The sequence below is a fragment of the Lepidochelys kempii genome, chromosome 9, assembly GCF_965140285.1.
Source record: "Lepidochelys kempii isolate rLepKem1 chromosome 9, rLepKem1.hap1, whole genome shotgun sequence".
NCBI classification, from domain to species: domain Eukaryota; kingdom Metazoa; phylum Chordata; order Testudines; family Cheloniidae; genus Lepidochelys; species Lepidochelys kempii.
This window is the reverse complement of record NC_136388.1, coordinates 62,114,538-62,131,111: the sequence shown is the minus strand read 5'-3', so window position 1 is coordinate 62,131,111 and position 16,574 is coordinate 62,114,538. Positions and strand designations below refer to the sequence as shown.

The following is a 16,574-nucleotide window of genomic DNA, read 5'->3' as shown; positions in this document are numbered from 1 at the left end:
AAACAAGTGAGGCAATGCACTGCAAATACCATTTTGCTCCTTATCTTTCCCTTTTCTCCTTCCCCCTCCATTTCCAGGTTAAACAAGTTACACACATGACCCCAAGGGTCAAGTTTTACAATATTGGGCCCGAACAACAGACCAACACGACTATTTACAAATTGTACAACAAAGAGTGCTAATGTCTCCTGTCTCTCACTTTCAACAGCCGTGGTGTTAAGTTTGGTGGCCAAGAGAGAATTCTTTTCCTCTCTGGCTAACATCTAGCCAAGAAAAGCACTTTAATCTTTATATATACTTAAAATGTGGCTTTTTGATTTTCCAGCCACGTGAGACCAACGTCCAATGTCAGGCCCTTTGTGCTAGGAGAGAGTGTAAAATGTTCCCACAAATGCACTCACTTTGCACAGCAAAGGGCAAGGCAGTGGGGAACTGGGTCCTATAGCCTTTTCCTTTGTGGCCAGCGAGCAGCACCCTTATTTGCCTTGAGCAGCGCCTCACACCTTAGGTATCCCATTGACATCTGTAGCCCTGATTATCTTCTCACATGGGGTTAAATCATGAATAACTCTACTGGAATCATTGGCAGTGTAAAAACAAAGGAGAATCAGGCCCAATGTGACTACTTGAGCAATAAGGTACTACTCCATGGCCCAGATCCTGACCAGTTACACTGGGGACAATCAAGAACAACTGCAGTGAAGTTGCTCTTGATTTACACCAGTTTAACTGAGGTCAGGATCTGGTCCCATGTGAGTGAAGGTGGCACAAACTGGGCCTTTCCAACTAGAGCAGTGGTTCTCAAATGATGGGGCGGGCCTCCCAAGGGAGGCACGGGAATGTGTCAAGGGAGGTGTAAGCTTTGTGTTTTTTTCTTTTTTTTTTAAGAACTCTGGCTGAGCCCAGGGTAGCTGGGGCTCGAACAGCATGGCTGTGCACACCTAGGAGGTGGGAATGAAGAAGGGGACAGCCGGAGCCCCGCCACCTGGGCTTTCCTTCCCCTGACACCCTCATTCCCTCACTGGGAGGTAGCCCAGACTCAGGCTCTCCTCCCCCCACACCTCCAATCCTTCACCTGGAGGCGGTTGGGCCCTGGCTGTTACCCCACAGTGGCAGCAGCAGCAGCGCAGAAGTAAGGGTGGCAATGGGGTGCTAAGTCTGCTGTGAAAAGTAATATTGATGAATATCACTTTTCACATTGCCACCCTTACTTCTGTGCTGCTGCTGGTGGCGGCATCGCCTTCAGAGCTGAGTGCCCGGCTAGCAGCTGCTGCTCTCTGCTCTGCCTTCAGAGCTGGGTGGCGGTATATGTACTTGGGAGGGGGGGCATAAATGACTACAGACACAAAGAAGGGGGGCCCTATCAAATAAGGTTGAGAGCCCCTGGATTAGAGCACAGCCAGAGATTGTTCTGTTTATGAAATCACTGACCACAGCCAGAGCCCATAGACAGCATAAAGGGTGTCATTCTTGGCCCTATCAGAACTATGCCATGAGCAGAAGAGAATATTATTTCCTCTGGAAAAGTTACATTTTAGAGAGGCTTCTTTCCCCACATCAAAGTAGAGTCCATGAATGTCCCATTGCCCCGACTGGCTGGTTCACGGGGAGGTCAGGGGAACCTTAACAGAGAGTGATAAATACCAAATACCGCTATCTAGAACTTCAAAGCTGGCAGAGAGACTACCCAAAATGCACTGGGGAGGATGAGCGAGGATGCTTTAGGGAGGGCTGCCCTGCAGCAGGAAAGAGCCCTCCAGAAAAACAAGGGGACATGAATATGATAAAGCTGACATCTGAGGGAAAAGTGCTCGGAGCACAAAGACATGCTGGAGTGGACTGGGCAGCGGGATATCGCCCTTCACTGCCAGTGCACCCCCGCTGACACATTCCCCGGGGGCATCGCTGCAGCTGTCAGAGTCATTGCAGGGATGATATGTCACTGTCAGGCTCTAGGCAGCCTGTCGTCAAGGGGGCTAGCAGAACTGGAGAGACAATTGATGCCGCTGTCAGCTATGGAGCACTCAGAAGATTACTAGTGGCCTGAATAACGTTAAGCAGCACCTTCTTATAACTCCACAAACTAACTCCCCTGGGGGAAGGGGACTCTCTCGAGGCCACTTGTGCCCGCTGCCTCCAGAGCGCAGATGTGTGGTCTTTGGGAGCCACTGGACCATTCCACCCCTTTGAGCTCTCCTGGCTGGAGTTCCTCCCGCTTCCTGCCTGAACTTCCCTGTGGAATCCACTCCCCTCCCATGATGCTACTGATCTGCTGATGGAGCATGAGTCGCATCTGTCACATTTCTCCTGAATTTTGGGGGCAACGCTCTATAGTCCTGTTCTCCACCTTTCCCTTCTCTAAACAGCAAATTAAGACTCAATTACTGAAGAAATCTGGAGTCTCAGGCTCTGGCTGTTTGCTGATGAGGTGAAGTGGTGTTGAAGAGAGCATTCTGTGCAGCCAGGGCAGTACTCAGTAAGTTGCCATGGGGAGAAGTGATTTGTGCTGCGTACGCACTATAGGACAGAATGGGATCTAGTTTTCCATAACATCTCTCTTTCTCCCAAAGCGCTCCCCACTTCCCCATTCAGAGTCAGTAGCCCAGTGAGTTAATGGGCAGACAGATGGAAAAATGATCTGGTGGTTAAAAAGTCAGACTGTAACTCAGGAGAGCGGAGTTGTTGGCTTTGCCAGAGAAGACATTGGACAGGTCACTAAGGGCTGGTTTACACGGTGCAGCAACGCACATTGGAGGCGTGTGAATTCTAAAGTCTACCAATGTGCTGCACACTAGAATTTCCCTACTGCATGTTTCACAGATTCTAAGGCCAGAAGGAGCATTGTGATAATCTAGTCTGACCTCCTGTATAACACAGGCCAGAGAACTGCCCCACAGTAATTCCTAGGGCAGAGCTTTTAGAAAAACATCCAATCTTGATGTAAAAATTGTCAGTGATGGAGAATCCACCACGACCCTTGGTGAATTGGTCCAATGATTAACTACTCTCTTTGTTAAAAATGTACGCCTTATTTCCAGCCTGAATTTGTCTAGCTTCAACTTCCAGCCTTTGGATCATGTTATACCTTTCTCTGCAAGACAGAAGAGCCCATTATTAAATATTTGCTCCCCAAATTGGTACCTATAGAGTCTAGACTATGATCAAATCCCCCCGTAACCTTCTCTTTGTTAAGCTAAATAGATGGAGCTCCTTGAGTCTATCACTGTAAGACATGTTTTCTAATGCTTTAATCATACTTGTGGCTCTTTTCTGACCCCTCTCTAATTTATCAACATCCCCCTTGACTTGTGGGCATCAGAACTGGACACACAAGTCACAAGTGCTGAAAACAGAGCTAAAATAACCTCTCCGACTCAAGTTAATGCAGTACACAGTGGAACACAGTACTGAAAATCAAGGGTGAAAAATGACAAATTTTACACCAAAATGAAAATTTGAACTAAACATTTCTCAGTTTTGGTTTCCATTTTTTAAAAATGTAAAATAGAAAATTCTGACCAAAATGAAAATTTCCACAGAAAAATTTCCTTTTGAACAAAAAGCCATTTTCCATCATAAGAAAGGTCTTGACAACAAACCTCTGATCTGCTTTAAACAGAAGATTTGCCCAAGCAAGGGCTAAAGGTAAGGAATAAGGGCTGCACAGATACGGACATCCTGGGCATCAGCAGGGATGGAACCTGGGCTATTCAGCACCAAAAACATTACATTGCTCTTTGGACTAAAGGAGTCACTTGAGCTGTGATTAGAGATGGTTGAAAAATTCTGATTTCCAATCTGCTCTAGTGTTAACCTGTGTGCCCAGTGACGACAGCGCAGATGTCAGATCTGTTAACTGTTTCACTGCTCATGAGATGGAGGTCACCGATCAGCACAATGAATGCAAGTGACGGCTCATTTTGGTGATGACTGGAGGATGCTGCCACTTATCTCCCCCGCCCCTCACAAGCGCCTAGCCAAGCCCATGGGCTTATTCAAACCCTAAGGGGGAAGCCAAGCTCAAGAACTGGAGCTCAGGGAGCAGCACAATCATGTTTTGAACATCTGCACAATCTACTGTGAGTGATGTCTCACTTTGGTGACACACACTTTGGGCAGAGCTAATTTTGTGGGCGGAGCTTGGAACCGAACCACCACACTCTCCCCAGTCTGACCCGTTTCCTCCCCAGAGAGATGTGCTGTGTAAGCAATCCATGGCTGCCTATATACAGATTCCCAAAGTCATCAGCTGACCCGTACACATGCAGCCTCAGTGAGAGGACTATGATCATGATCTTTGGCTCCAAAACAGATCTCGAAGGGATTAAGTGGTCCCTTTAACTCAGTCAATGGAGGGAACTCTTGCTCACGAGTGATCCTGAAATATTCCAGCCAGCCGAGGGCTCTAGCGTGCGTGCACACACACACACACACACACACACAGCTCATCTTCAGTACAAATACCTGGGGCACACAAGAGTTCAGTCCAGCTGCTGACCCTCACCCTGTAATGACCTATGGCCACATCCACTCATAGACTTCACTGTCACTTAATGCCACCTGTATGTGGTCCATCGAGAATAGGACTCATGATGATCTTGAGTTCCAATCCAACAGGCCTCTACTTGGTGAGGTAACATAGCAGCTAATTAGCAGCTATGCGCAGTCCTAAAGGATGACCCAACACTCTCACAAATCTTGGGAGACAGGCCAGTCCTTGCCTACAGACAGCCCCGCAACCTGAAGCAAATACTCACCAACAACCACATACCACACAACAGAACCACTAACCCAGGAACTTATCCTTGCAACAAAGCCCGTTTCCAATTGTGCCCACATATCTATTCAGGGGACACCATCACAGGGCCTAATAACATCAGCCACACTATCAGAGGCTCGTTCACCTGCACATCCACCAATGTGATATATGCCATCATGTGCCAGCAATGCCCCTCTGCCATGTACATTGGTCAAACTGGACAGTCTCTACGTAAAAGAATAAATGGACACAAATCAGATGTCAAGAATTATAACATTCATAAACCAGTCGGAGAACACTTCAATCTCTCTGGTCACGCAATCACAGACATGAAGGTCGCTATCTTAAAACAAAAAAACTTCAAATCCAGACTCCAGCGAGAAACTGCTGAATTGGAATTCATTTGCAAATTGGATACTATTAATTTAGGCTTAAATAGAGACTGGGAGTGGCTAAGTCATTATGCAAGGTAGCCTGTTTCCCCTTGTTTTTTCCTACCCCCCCCCCCCCGATGTTCTGGTTTAACTTGGATTTAAACTTGGAGAGTGGTCAGTTTGGATGAGCTATTACCAGCAGGAGAGTGAGTTTGTGTGTGTATGGGGGTGGGGGGGGATGTGAGAAAACCTGGATTTGTGCTGGAAATGGCCCACCTTAATTATGCACATTGTAGGGAGAATGGTCACTTTGGATGAGCTATTACCAGCAGGATAGTGAGTTTGTGTGTGTGGTTTTTGGGAGCGGGGTGAGGGGGTGAGAGAACCTGGATTTGTGCAGGAAATGGCCCAACTTTATTATCATGCACATTGTGTAAAGCGTTGTCACTTTGGATGGGCTATCACCAGCAGGAGAGTGAATTTGTGTGGGGGGGTGGAGGGTGAGAAAACCTGGATTTGTGCTGGAAATGGCCCACCTTAATTATGCACATTGTAGGGAGAGTGGTCACTTTGGATGAGCTATTACCAGCAGGATAGTGAGTTTGTGTGTGTGGTTTTTGGGAGGGGGGTGAGGGGGTGAGAAAACCTGGATTTGTGCTGGAAATGGCCCACCTTAATTATGCACATTGTAGGGAGAATGGTCACTTTGGATGGGCTATCACCAGCAGGAGAGTGAATTTGTGTGGGGGGGTGGAGGGTGAGAAAACCTGGATTTGTGCTGGAAATGGCCCAACTTGATGATCACTTTAGATAAGCTATTACCAGCAGGACAGTGGGGTGGGAGGAGGTATTGGTTCATATTCTCTGTGTATATATAAAGTCTGCTGCAGTTTCCACGGCATGCATCCGATGAAGTGAGCTGTAGCTCACGAAACTCATGCTCAAATAAATTGGTTAGTCTCTAAGGTGCCACAAGTCCTCCTGTTCTGTTTGCGCAGTCCTGAGTTACCCTCTCTAATGGAAGTCAATGGGAGTTGCATGTTCTCGGGAAACGGCCCTATATTAGAATCTTCCCCCTTTTATGGAAATGCGTTTTAAGAACATGCCTTGAACTGCAGCCAGCCCTGCTCTAGGGGAGGGAGGGATGGGTTTGGTCAAGAACATCAGAAATCTCTTCGGAGACATGTCAAGGAACCCTCCACGCCCATCTGCACCAGCTAGACACAAATGCGAACGGAAAGGATGGGATGGGACTGAATGCCTCTATCTCCAAAAAGCAAAGGGCTGAGTCAATTAGGACTCCTAGATGTAAGAAGCATGGATATCAGGAGAACGATGTGCAGACAACTAAGCCGTGCCCCGCAACCAGCTCTACCTGTAAGAGCCAGTATAGATATGGGCAGGAATAAAATAATCCATCCATTAGAGGGCAGCAGAGCACAAGTTTGCTCAGCACCTACTGCCAGTGACACCAGGTGCAAAGAACAGCGCTTCTAGAGTCTATTTTAATTAATCTCATTTGCTCCATCTAGGAACTCCTCCCTAAGCCATAAACATGGCCCTTATGCCTCCCACGTCACTGATCACCCATGCAGGCTGGTAAAGTTTGCATAGCCACCATCTGTCCCTCAATCTCTGTTTCAAATGAAAAGGGTCATTATAAATTTCAAGAATGCAAACTAAACTGAGGTCCCAAATCCAGAACAGAATGAAACACTAAAGGGCTAGGTAATATCACTGCATCCCAGGTAACTCTTACGGGAATTGAACGGGGGTGGAGAAAATGAATCTCCAAACAACAGCTTTGCAAATTGGTTCCTCTTTTTATTGCCCTGAGGTCATGTCGTTATGTTTCCTGGGTGGATGGCAATGACCTCAGAAGGCGTGCAAGGGGCGCAGCGGAAAGCAGCTGCAGTGATGTCATTCTGGAAGGAAAACGCGGCCCCGAATTCAGGTCATGGCCGATACGTGAAAGGAAGGGTTTAAATGGAATTGTAGAGGCCGGCCATGCAGAAATACTGTGCTCAGCCCCCCTAAACACCTGTGAGAGTAAATGAGCTTTCCTGTCCACTGTTCACACATCCAGCTACCTGGCCCTGACCCATTCTCAGCAGCTAAACAGCGAGGCACACCGGTTAGGCTTCCATTCCTATGCCATTCCCCAGCACATCGGAGCTGCTGCTAAAGCTAATGCTTATTAAAGATTTAAAAGTCAAGCCGTCAGCCGTGCTGCTCCGAGATGGACTTTTTTCCTGTTATAGCGCTATCCACTCTCTAATACTAATAGGATTGGAGCGGAAGGAAAGGAGAGGTCCCTGCCGAGGCTGTACTGACCTACTGAGTGCTAGGCAGGGGCCTTGCTATTAATGAATCTGTAATAGAAGCTTTGCACACTTTGGGGAAGAGGGAGGAGACACGGCCTTACAGGAGATCTTTCCTACAGCTCCCTCTCCTCCCTCCACCCCATCTCAGCAGAGATGTCAGGTTAATAATTCAGTGCCTGCTGCAGGTAACTGGGATGGAGAGGCAGCTCTGTCTGAGCCACAGCAGAATTAAGTCGATAAGGTTAGTTGACTGCATCCTGCCATCTCAGGGGATGTTTAGATGATCCTGCCAAATGACTGAAGCGGGGACATGCCGTCCTAATGTGACAATGATGGAACATTGCGATAGCACAAGTCCGTGATTCTGGTGTCACATTGTGATACTGGATCTTGACCAACACGGAAGAGGATGAAATGCAGTGAGCCTCCTCCCAAATCCAGCTGGCTGAACTTGCTTCTCTGACCAAATGCATTCATGGGAGAGCCTACCATGGCTGTGAGATGCGTGGTCTTATAGCTAAGACACTGGAATGAGAGGCAGGAAATCTGAGTTCAATTTCTTGCTGTGCTCCAGATTCCCTGTGTGACTTCACGGAATTCTCTTCATATCAGAGCTGAGTGGACGGTGGAAATTCTGATTGTCAGAGGATTCTGAGATTTGGATACAAATTGGAACAAAAACCAAACACTTCCTAATTCTCTGAAAATTCCCTCCAAATTTCCTTTTTGGGTTGGTGTCTTTTATTTTGTAGTACATGATACATAATAATCTTAATGAGCTATTGCAGTATTGTCAGAATTCCCTCAGAATACTGCTTTGCTGAACTTTCTTTGATCAGCTCTACTTAATAGATCCCTGCCTTAGTTTCCTATCTGTAAAATGAGGCTCATGCTTGTCCACTTCCCTGAGGGGACTGTGTGGGTAAAGTTGCTAATGGCTGGGAGGTAATCAGATATTTGGACAACGAAGGGCCATATAAACGGAGAGAGAGAGAGAGAAAGTTGGGCTTAATTGCCATTAGATATCAACCTGGAGGAAATGGCTTGATGAGCAACTCCAAACTGGCTCCTCATACAGGTTTCACCTTTGGAAAATGTTCCTCCCTTTGCAAGGCCCAGGTTCAGAGGAGATCAGTGGTACTGGAACAATTTTTACAGTGGGGGTGCTGAAAGTCAGTGGTCCCCAAACTTTTTACCTCATCCCCTCCTTAACCCCTGCCCATGCCCTCTCTCCCCAGAGCTAGCTCCAGGAGCCGGGGGGATGTGGACATGGGTAAGGGGGCTGAGGCTGAGACCACAGCTGAGGGCGGGAGCAGAGCCCCAGATGCGGGTCTTGCAGCCGAAACCCCACATGCAGGGCCAGGAACAGAGCCCTGAGTGCTGTTCCGGCGGCAACCAGGTCCCCACATGCAGGTCCAGGCTTGAGCTGCCACTTTTCAGCTTTTGAGAGGAAGAGTCCTCTTTCCAAAATCACCAGCCAACTTGCATGTTAGGGGAAGCAGGTTTATAGCTGTAAGACACTTCCACTTTCCATATACGTTGAAAAGAAGGCTCTTAAAGCACAACAAATAGAGAAAGGACAGTGAAGGCCTCTCGTCTAAACCCTGCATAAGTAGGTTCCACTATCTCCAAATTTAACAGGAAACCTCTATGCACTAGTGCCCCCCCCCCAAGTTCCCTACCACCACACTGCACAGGGCAGCACATTCTTTGTGCCATACAATTAGTCAGCCTGAATGCCCCAGCCTGCATTGCAGGGTGGTAGAAGAAAGTTTGATAGTTGGGAGATCACTGACCAGGTTTGTTCAGATTTCCCTTCCAAGAGAAGCTACTATTCTCATAGTATTTCTTACCTGACCAGAATAGCACAGCTTCCCACAAGCATTTCCAATACCCCAATGCAAGCATATCTTGCTAACTCTGAGGGGAAACAAAATATGCAAGAGGCTGAACTGTGACCCATGTTGTACCTTTCACAGGTTCCTTGATAGTATAGTGGTAGGGAATGGAGGCACTCTGACAGTGCAGGTCCGGGAGTGGAGCCTTTGGCGTGGGTCCGGTGGGAGCCGGGACCTCGCATGTGGGGCCCGTAGTGGACCCCAGGGCGTGGGGCTGGGACCCCGCACAAAAACTGGGAGTGCTGCAGCACCCCCACACCCCTAGTTCTCACGCCTATGGAGGAGACTGGCATAACATCTGCCTGGCTTTGTTGGAACTGCCCTCCCTTTGCTACACTGAAGTCCCAGGGCTCTCTGCATGTTTCTCTTGCCACCCAGGATATGCTGCACTTTCAGTGCTACTCCCTTCACCTTAGCTTGCTCAGAGTTACTGTGGCTGTGTGCGCAAATCTGTGGTCACTGTAATTTACACCTGAGCACAATTCTAACATACACAGTGGAGCGAAACTCACCAGTACACAGAGGACACCTCTGTTAATGCAGCTGTGCTGATTTACTCATTGTGCTAAAGGGGACTTTCTGGATATGGAGATCTTCTGGAAAATCCAGCTCCCAGGCTCAGGTCCTCAGTGGTATTCACGCACCTGACTCCCATTGGTTTGAGGATCTGGGCCCCTGCAGCTTGCCCAAGGTCACAGAGTGAGTCATGGTAAAGTCAGGAATTCAAGCCACATCTCCTGTGTCCCAGGCAAGGGACCTCAACCACAAGACCACCCCTGTTCACTTGTGTCTTGGGATGAAAGATGCTATAGATACATAAGCAATTTTGTGCATTAATGACAGTGATTTCAGCACCATTAGGGAGCCTCACAGAGGCTCTGCAGCCCAGCTTTCCCTCTTTAATCAATGCCTTGCGTGCAACCTACATGCGGGCTGTAGATCAAATCCAATTTAGTCCTTGACTGGGAGTGATGGTCTTGGAACTGTAAAATGCTAGTTAGTGTCTTCATAATTCATGGGCTGCCCTTTTGCCTTCTATGCTCAGGATGTTAAGAGCTGCTGGGTGGCTCCTGCTGCTAGCTATGGGAATTAGACTTTCCTGACAGCATTTTCAGTGGAGGGCCCATCAAACGCCCGTGGGTTTGATGAGATCCAGGGCTCAGTGTCTGGGTTTGACCGGGGTTCTGTAATGGGGAACAAGGATGCTAACAAACAAGTGTTGCTCGGCAATCTGTACCCAATCTGTTTGTGTTTAGGTAGGATTCCCAGATGCTGTGTCCCTGGGTACCAAATGATCATGCTTACTTAAAAATTCAATGAACCCAATTCTGGTCTGACCAGTACTGGTGTAAATGAGGAGCGAGTCCACTAAAGCAGTGTAAGCAAGTTAATTATACTTAGCTCTCATAACGGCCCTTTCCTACATATATCTTATAGCACTCAACAAAGGCAGGTCAGTAATATGATCCCCCCTTTGCAGAAGGGGAAACTGAGGTAAGGAGGGACCATTATCATACGGCAGGCCAGAGTCAGGGACAGAGCCCAGCTTTTCTTATTTGTAATCTCATTCCCCATCCACCGAACTGTGCTTCTCTAGTTGTCTCCTCGGCACCCCATCTGAGTTGACTGGTGCTTCTTGCCTCGTTTTCAAAGGGGAGGTTAGAAAAATGTACCTTCTGCTGCAGGGCCTGGACCGTCCATGGCTGACACTTTATAACTAGCTCTCCCTTGTGCTCGGGTATTGTTTAGTACAGGCCATCCCTCTCTTCAGATGTTCTATTACAATGAGCCACGTTTTCAGCTGGCCTCTTCTTCATTAAAGAGTCCATCTGGACAAATAGAACACTTCATTTTTATTTCAGCAGTGCCTCGAGGCCCCGAATTGAGATCAGGGCCCCACTGTGCTAGCACTGTACAGAGGAGGAGACAGGCCCTAGCTCAACCTAAATAGACAAAGGAAGCATTATTATCCCATTTGGGCACTGGGTTCTGAGAGACAAAAGCACTTGCCCAAGGTCACATGGAATGGCTGTACCAGAGCCAAGAACTGAATGCAGACATCCTGCGTAGCAGGGCACAACCTTCACCATCAGACCATCCTTCCTCTCATTTTCTCTGTCTTTCTCCCCATTCTTATTCAGAGTCTGAGACCTGGACTGCAGATTGACAGTAGATCTTGGACCAGGTAAAGCCTGACCAAGTCAGGTCCAGGGCCGGACAACCTCCCTTCCAGACAATGGATGTATCTTTTTTCTATCTCCTCTTTGCATTGTTTCAGTTTTGGAACCCAGCACCTGCTGTGAGCGCCTGGGAACTTGGGGTTAGACACTCCTGAAGTGGCAGAGATCTTGCAGTGAAGGGCTTGTCATAAAAATAAAGGGAAGGGTAAACCCCTTTGAAATCCCTCCTGGCCAGGGGAAAGCTCCTCTCACCTGTAAAGGGTTAAGAAGCTAAAGGTAACCTCGCTGGCACCTGACCAAAATGACCAATGAGGAGACAAGATACTTTCAAAAGCTGGGAGGAGGGAGAGAAACAAAGGGTCTGTGTCTGTCTGTATGCTGGGTCTTTACCTCTCCACCTCCTCCACATGCTTCCTCTCTTTTTCCTTCTCCTCCTCCGCATGCTTCCTTACCTCCATTTCCCTCTTGTGGGCAGCCTCCTGTACCTCCTTCTCCAGCCGCATGAGTTCTATCTGTCTTTCATGTTCCCTTTGTTTTTCCTCAGCCTGAAATTTGGCTAATTCCAGCTGTAGTCGAGCTGAGGATTTGGTCATTCTAACCTCTCTGTTTTTAACTAACTTTACACCCGAGGTTTAGAAATAAACAAACAAAACGTGGCTGTAAAATTTTGCTGTGCTGGAATAGAATACCTATTCTCTGATAGTGACTGTCAGCCTACAGAAAAAGACAATTCCCTTGTCTCCGCTCTGGGCCCAAATTAAAGCAAAAAACCTCCAACTACTTGGAAACCTGTTTACCCAGCCCAAAGAAAAAGCAAATGGGTAGAACACACACCCCCTATTTACTTTTAGGAAGAAAAGAAAAAAAAACCTCCGGGTTGGAAGACTGTGAATTTCCCTGCAGGAGTTAAGTACCCTGCCTCCAGGCAAAGAAAACCTGCAATTCACAAGATAATCCCCTTTTGTCTCTGCTTGGCCACAAAGCAGAGAACAACAAGCTGCTTTCAGTTTCAAAGCTGCTTTCTGGACTTCCTTTCCACAGGAAAAAAAAAATTCCTTTTTAAAATCTGTATTTCTAGTTCAAAAAAATCTCAACTGGATCTCAAAATGATTTCAGGTTAATCCCACCACTATGCCACCATGTCAAGGTTCCTCCCCCACTCTGAACTCTAGGGTACAGATGTGGGGACCTGCATGAAAAACCTCCTAAGCTTATCTTTACCAGCTTAGGTCAAAACTTCCCCAAGGTACAAAATATTCCACCCGTTGTCCTTGGACTGGCCGCTACCACCACCAAACTAATACTGGTTACTGGGGAAGAGCTGTTTGGACGCGTCCTTCCCCCCAAAACACTTCCCAAAACCTTGCACCCCACTTCCTGGACAAGGTTTGGTAAAAAGCCTCACCAATTTGCCTAGGTGACTACAGACCCAAACCCTTGGATCTGAGAACAATGAAAAAGCATTCAGTTTTTTACAAGAAGACTTTTAATAAAAAATAGAAGTAAATAGAAATAAAGAAATCCCCCCTGTAAAATCAGGATGGTAGATATCTTACAGGGTAATTAGATTCAAAAACATAGAGAACCCCTCTAGGCAAAACCTTAAGTTACAAAAAAGATACATAGACAGAAATAGTTATTCTATTCAGCACAATTCTTTTCTCAGCCATTTAAAGAAATCATAATCTAACACATACCTAGCTAGATTACTTACTAAAAGTTTTAAGACTCCATTCCTGGTCTATCCCCGGTAAAGACCAGCATATAGCCAGACACAGACCCTTTGTTTCTCTCCCTCCTCCCAGCTTTTGAAAGTATCTTGTCTCCTCATTGGTCATTTTGGTCAGGTGCCAGCGAGGTTACCTTTAGCTTCTTAACCCTTTACAGGTGAGAGGAGCTTTCCCCTGGCCAGGAGGGATTTCAAAGGGGTTTACCCTTCCCTTTATTTTTATGACAGGGCTTGACACAGATAGCTCTTTGTAATGGGAGCCGAGCACTGTCTGAGCCCAGCCCCGGGGGGCGAGTCATGCCAGCGCACTGGGATGCTGCCAAGTGGGAGACAAGCTAATTCAAAACAGATTCCAGGCCATTAGCCAGTGCTTCCAGTCATAGATATAATCATGCATATGCTCTTTGTGTTCCCCTCTCATCTTTTAAAGGCCAAGCAAGAATGCTGCTCTTAAGCTGTCTCTAATTCTCTAGCCGGCCTGGCTAGCAGCCAGCAAACCCCACCTAAGTTTTGGAGTCATGGAATTTTTTCAAGACATCTGCAGCACAGTATCTGGTCTGACCGAGACCCCTGGTGCCATGACACAGTCATCATCCTCATGGCTCCAGGATGCTGTGTTCACCACAAACCCAGACCCAGAGGGGACAAATCTGCTTTGCATTCTCTTTCAGGCTCAAATGCAAGTAAAACTCACTACGATCAAAATCCTTTGGCTGTGTTCATCTGGGAGTGCTGAAATTAGACTAATCCGGGCACCCCCATGTGACTGAGATCCCCACCCTTCCTGGACATCACAGAGCACCTGGGACCCTCCTTAGCAGAGATGTTGGAAATTCCAGCTGGGGAAATCTACCACCCATCCATAAAAGGCAGCACTCTGACCACCACTAGGACCCATCTGAGAGGCAAGAGATCTTGCATGCTACCATACAGTAGCTAACCTCCCTTTCCTAACCACGCTAATCAAGAAGCAATCAAAACAGTCTCCAGTGTACCACGTCAACCTGTCCCTCCAGTGCCACCTGCCTGTATCCTCAGTCCCCCTCAGACAAGCTTAAGGGCTGAGTCAAAACCCAACTTCCAAACTTTAGTTGGGAAGTGAGGGCAGGTTCAAAGGCTGGAGACAAATGGCAGTTTTGCAGCTCAGCCCATCTCTGGTTAAATCTTTCAACCTTCCCATCTGGAGAGTGGAGCTCACACCCAGCCTGCTTTACAGGTAGAACAAGTGAGATGGTCTCAGTCTAGCGCAGGGGTGAGCAAACTTTTTGACCCGAGGGCCACAGTGGGGAATAGAAATTGTATAGCGGGCCATGAATGCTCACAAAATTGGGGTTGGGGTGTGGGAGGGGGTGTGAGCTCTGGGATGGGGCTGGGGATGAGGAGTTTGGAGTGTAGGAGGGTGCTCTGGGCTGGGACCGAGAGGTTCGGATGGCGGGAGGAGGAATCAGGGCTGGGGCAGGGGTGTGGGAAGGGGGGCAGGTTCTGGCTGCGGGTGCAAGCTCTGGGATGGTGCAGGGTACGAGAGGTTTGGGGTGCAGGAGGGTGCTCTGGGCTGGGATCGAGGGTTTTGGCAAACAGGAGGGGGATCAGGGCTGTGGCAGGGGCATGGGGAGAGGCTCAGGGGTACAGGCTCTGAGCAGCGCTTACCTCAAGTGTGGTGCGGCCTGGACCCTGCACCCCGGCTGGAGCACCGGAGTGGGGCCGAGCCGAGTGGTGGAGCGCGGGAGAGGAGCCTCAAGCCGTTGGTGCAGCCCCCGACCCAGCACCCCAGCTGGAGCGGGGCCGAGCTGCTTGGTCCGGCCCCTGGCCGTTGCAGGGCCGAGCTGAGTGTTGGAGCACTGGATCGGGGCAATCCGCGTCATGCTGGTGCGCCGGAGCAGGGCCAAGCTGCTGGTGCGGCCCACAACCTAGAGCCCTGGCGGGAGCGCTGAACCAGGGCCGAGCCACATCATGAGGCTCGCAGGCCGGCTTAAACTGGCTCGCAGTCCAGATTCGGCCCACGGGCCGTAGTTTACCCACTCCTGGTCTAGCCCATGGCTTATGTTTCTACACCTCAAAACTACAAACCCCACTTGTCCCTACTGGAGGACACACCTCAGACTGGCTAGCAGATGACAGAAGCATCAGAAATCCCTGCCCTCACGTCCACACCCCCCTGCATGCTCACAAACTCTCTGGGTGAAATTCTGGCCTCTCTGGAGCCCATGGTAAGACTCCCCTTGACTTCAGTGGAACCAGGATTACACCCACACCCACACCACAGAGGACAGCTGGACAGACACCATCAGCACAACAGCCACCAAGTTACTGTCTTGTTGACAGTCTAAGCAAAGAGACCAAGGAATGAATGAGCCTCAGTGAGTGAGACAGAGAAACCCTCTTATACTCCCAGAGAAGGTCTTGCCAAATGCAGTCCAGGTTTGCTTAGTTAGCAATAAGGGACGTCGCAGGTGGAGTTGCAGGAGAGAGATCTTTATTCCTCATGCTAAGAGGCCAGGGTTACATGCTCAGAGAACTGTGTTTGTCCAGGAGCAACCAGTCACCAGGTTGCACTCCTGGGCTCCAGGTCCAGGTGTCACACCAAACTAGGTCCTGCTTGAAACCTGACCCGCTTTTTCCAGCCCCCTCATCAGAGTATGATAATGAGGAATATGGCTAGGAAAGCTTACACTGCTGCCACTCACGCTGTACCTGCCAAGTAGAGACCCAGAGGAACTTGATCTCCAGCCATGGCCTTTCATCTACATGAAATTCACAACAAAAAACCCAAACCTACAGCCCAAGCCCTCTCCATACCATAACTGACCCTTCACCCCCCTCCAATAGCTTCCCCCCAGAACAATACCACTCCTTTATGTTGCACCTTACCTGGGAAGCTGAAGTGTCCAGAAACCTGCCTTGAGCCTTGCCCTCGGGCTCCGGAACCTAGAGTAAGAAGCAAAAAGAATGTGTTGCTCTGAGTTGCCACCAGCATCACTCTACAGCTCTGGTTGTAACATCTCTTTGTATAGGCTCCCAAATTTGGCCAGGATTAGGTAAAACCCCAACAATTCCACAATGATCCCCTCCCATTAAAAATCATTTTCAGGGACAATATTTCCCTATGAACTTGCAGCAGAGTCAGCCATGTTTTATGTTTCAAGAGCCATGGCCTTCTTTTGAAACATCTCTAATAATCTCTCTGGAATATGCTCACTTCCAGGAGTATTCATACCATTTCAGTAGGGGAGCACAAACCAAGGACCAACATGGATCCAGGTCAGAATTCTGCAGCTCAGACTCACCTCAGCACTGTAGTTAAAGTGATGTC

The 16,574-nt window shown here is 48.4% G+C and overlaps 1 protein-coding gene across 1 annotated transcript in view; it reads right to left on the bottom strand.

Annotated features, from left to right (window-relative positions):
- Positions 1-16,184, bottom strand: part of LOC140917570 (BTB/POZ domain-containing protein KCTD16) — a 44,375-nt gene extending 28,191 nt beyond the window's left edge. The window contains exon 1 of the mRNA XM_078854227.1: positions 16,133-16,184. The gene's annotated coding sequence lies outside the window, so the exon portion shown is untranslated. The remainder of the gene's footprint in view (positions 1-16,132) is intronic.
- Between the last annotated feature and the right edge of the window lie 390 nt (positions 16,185-16,574).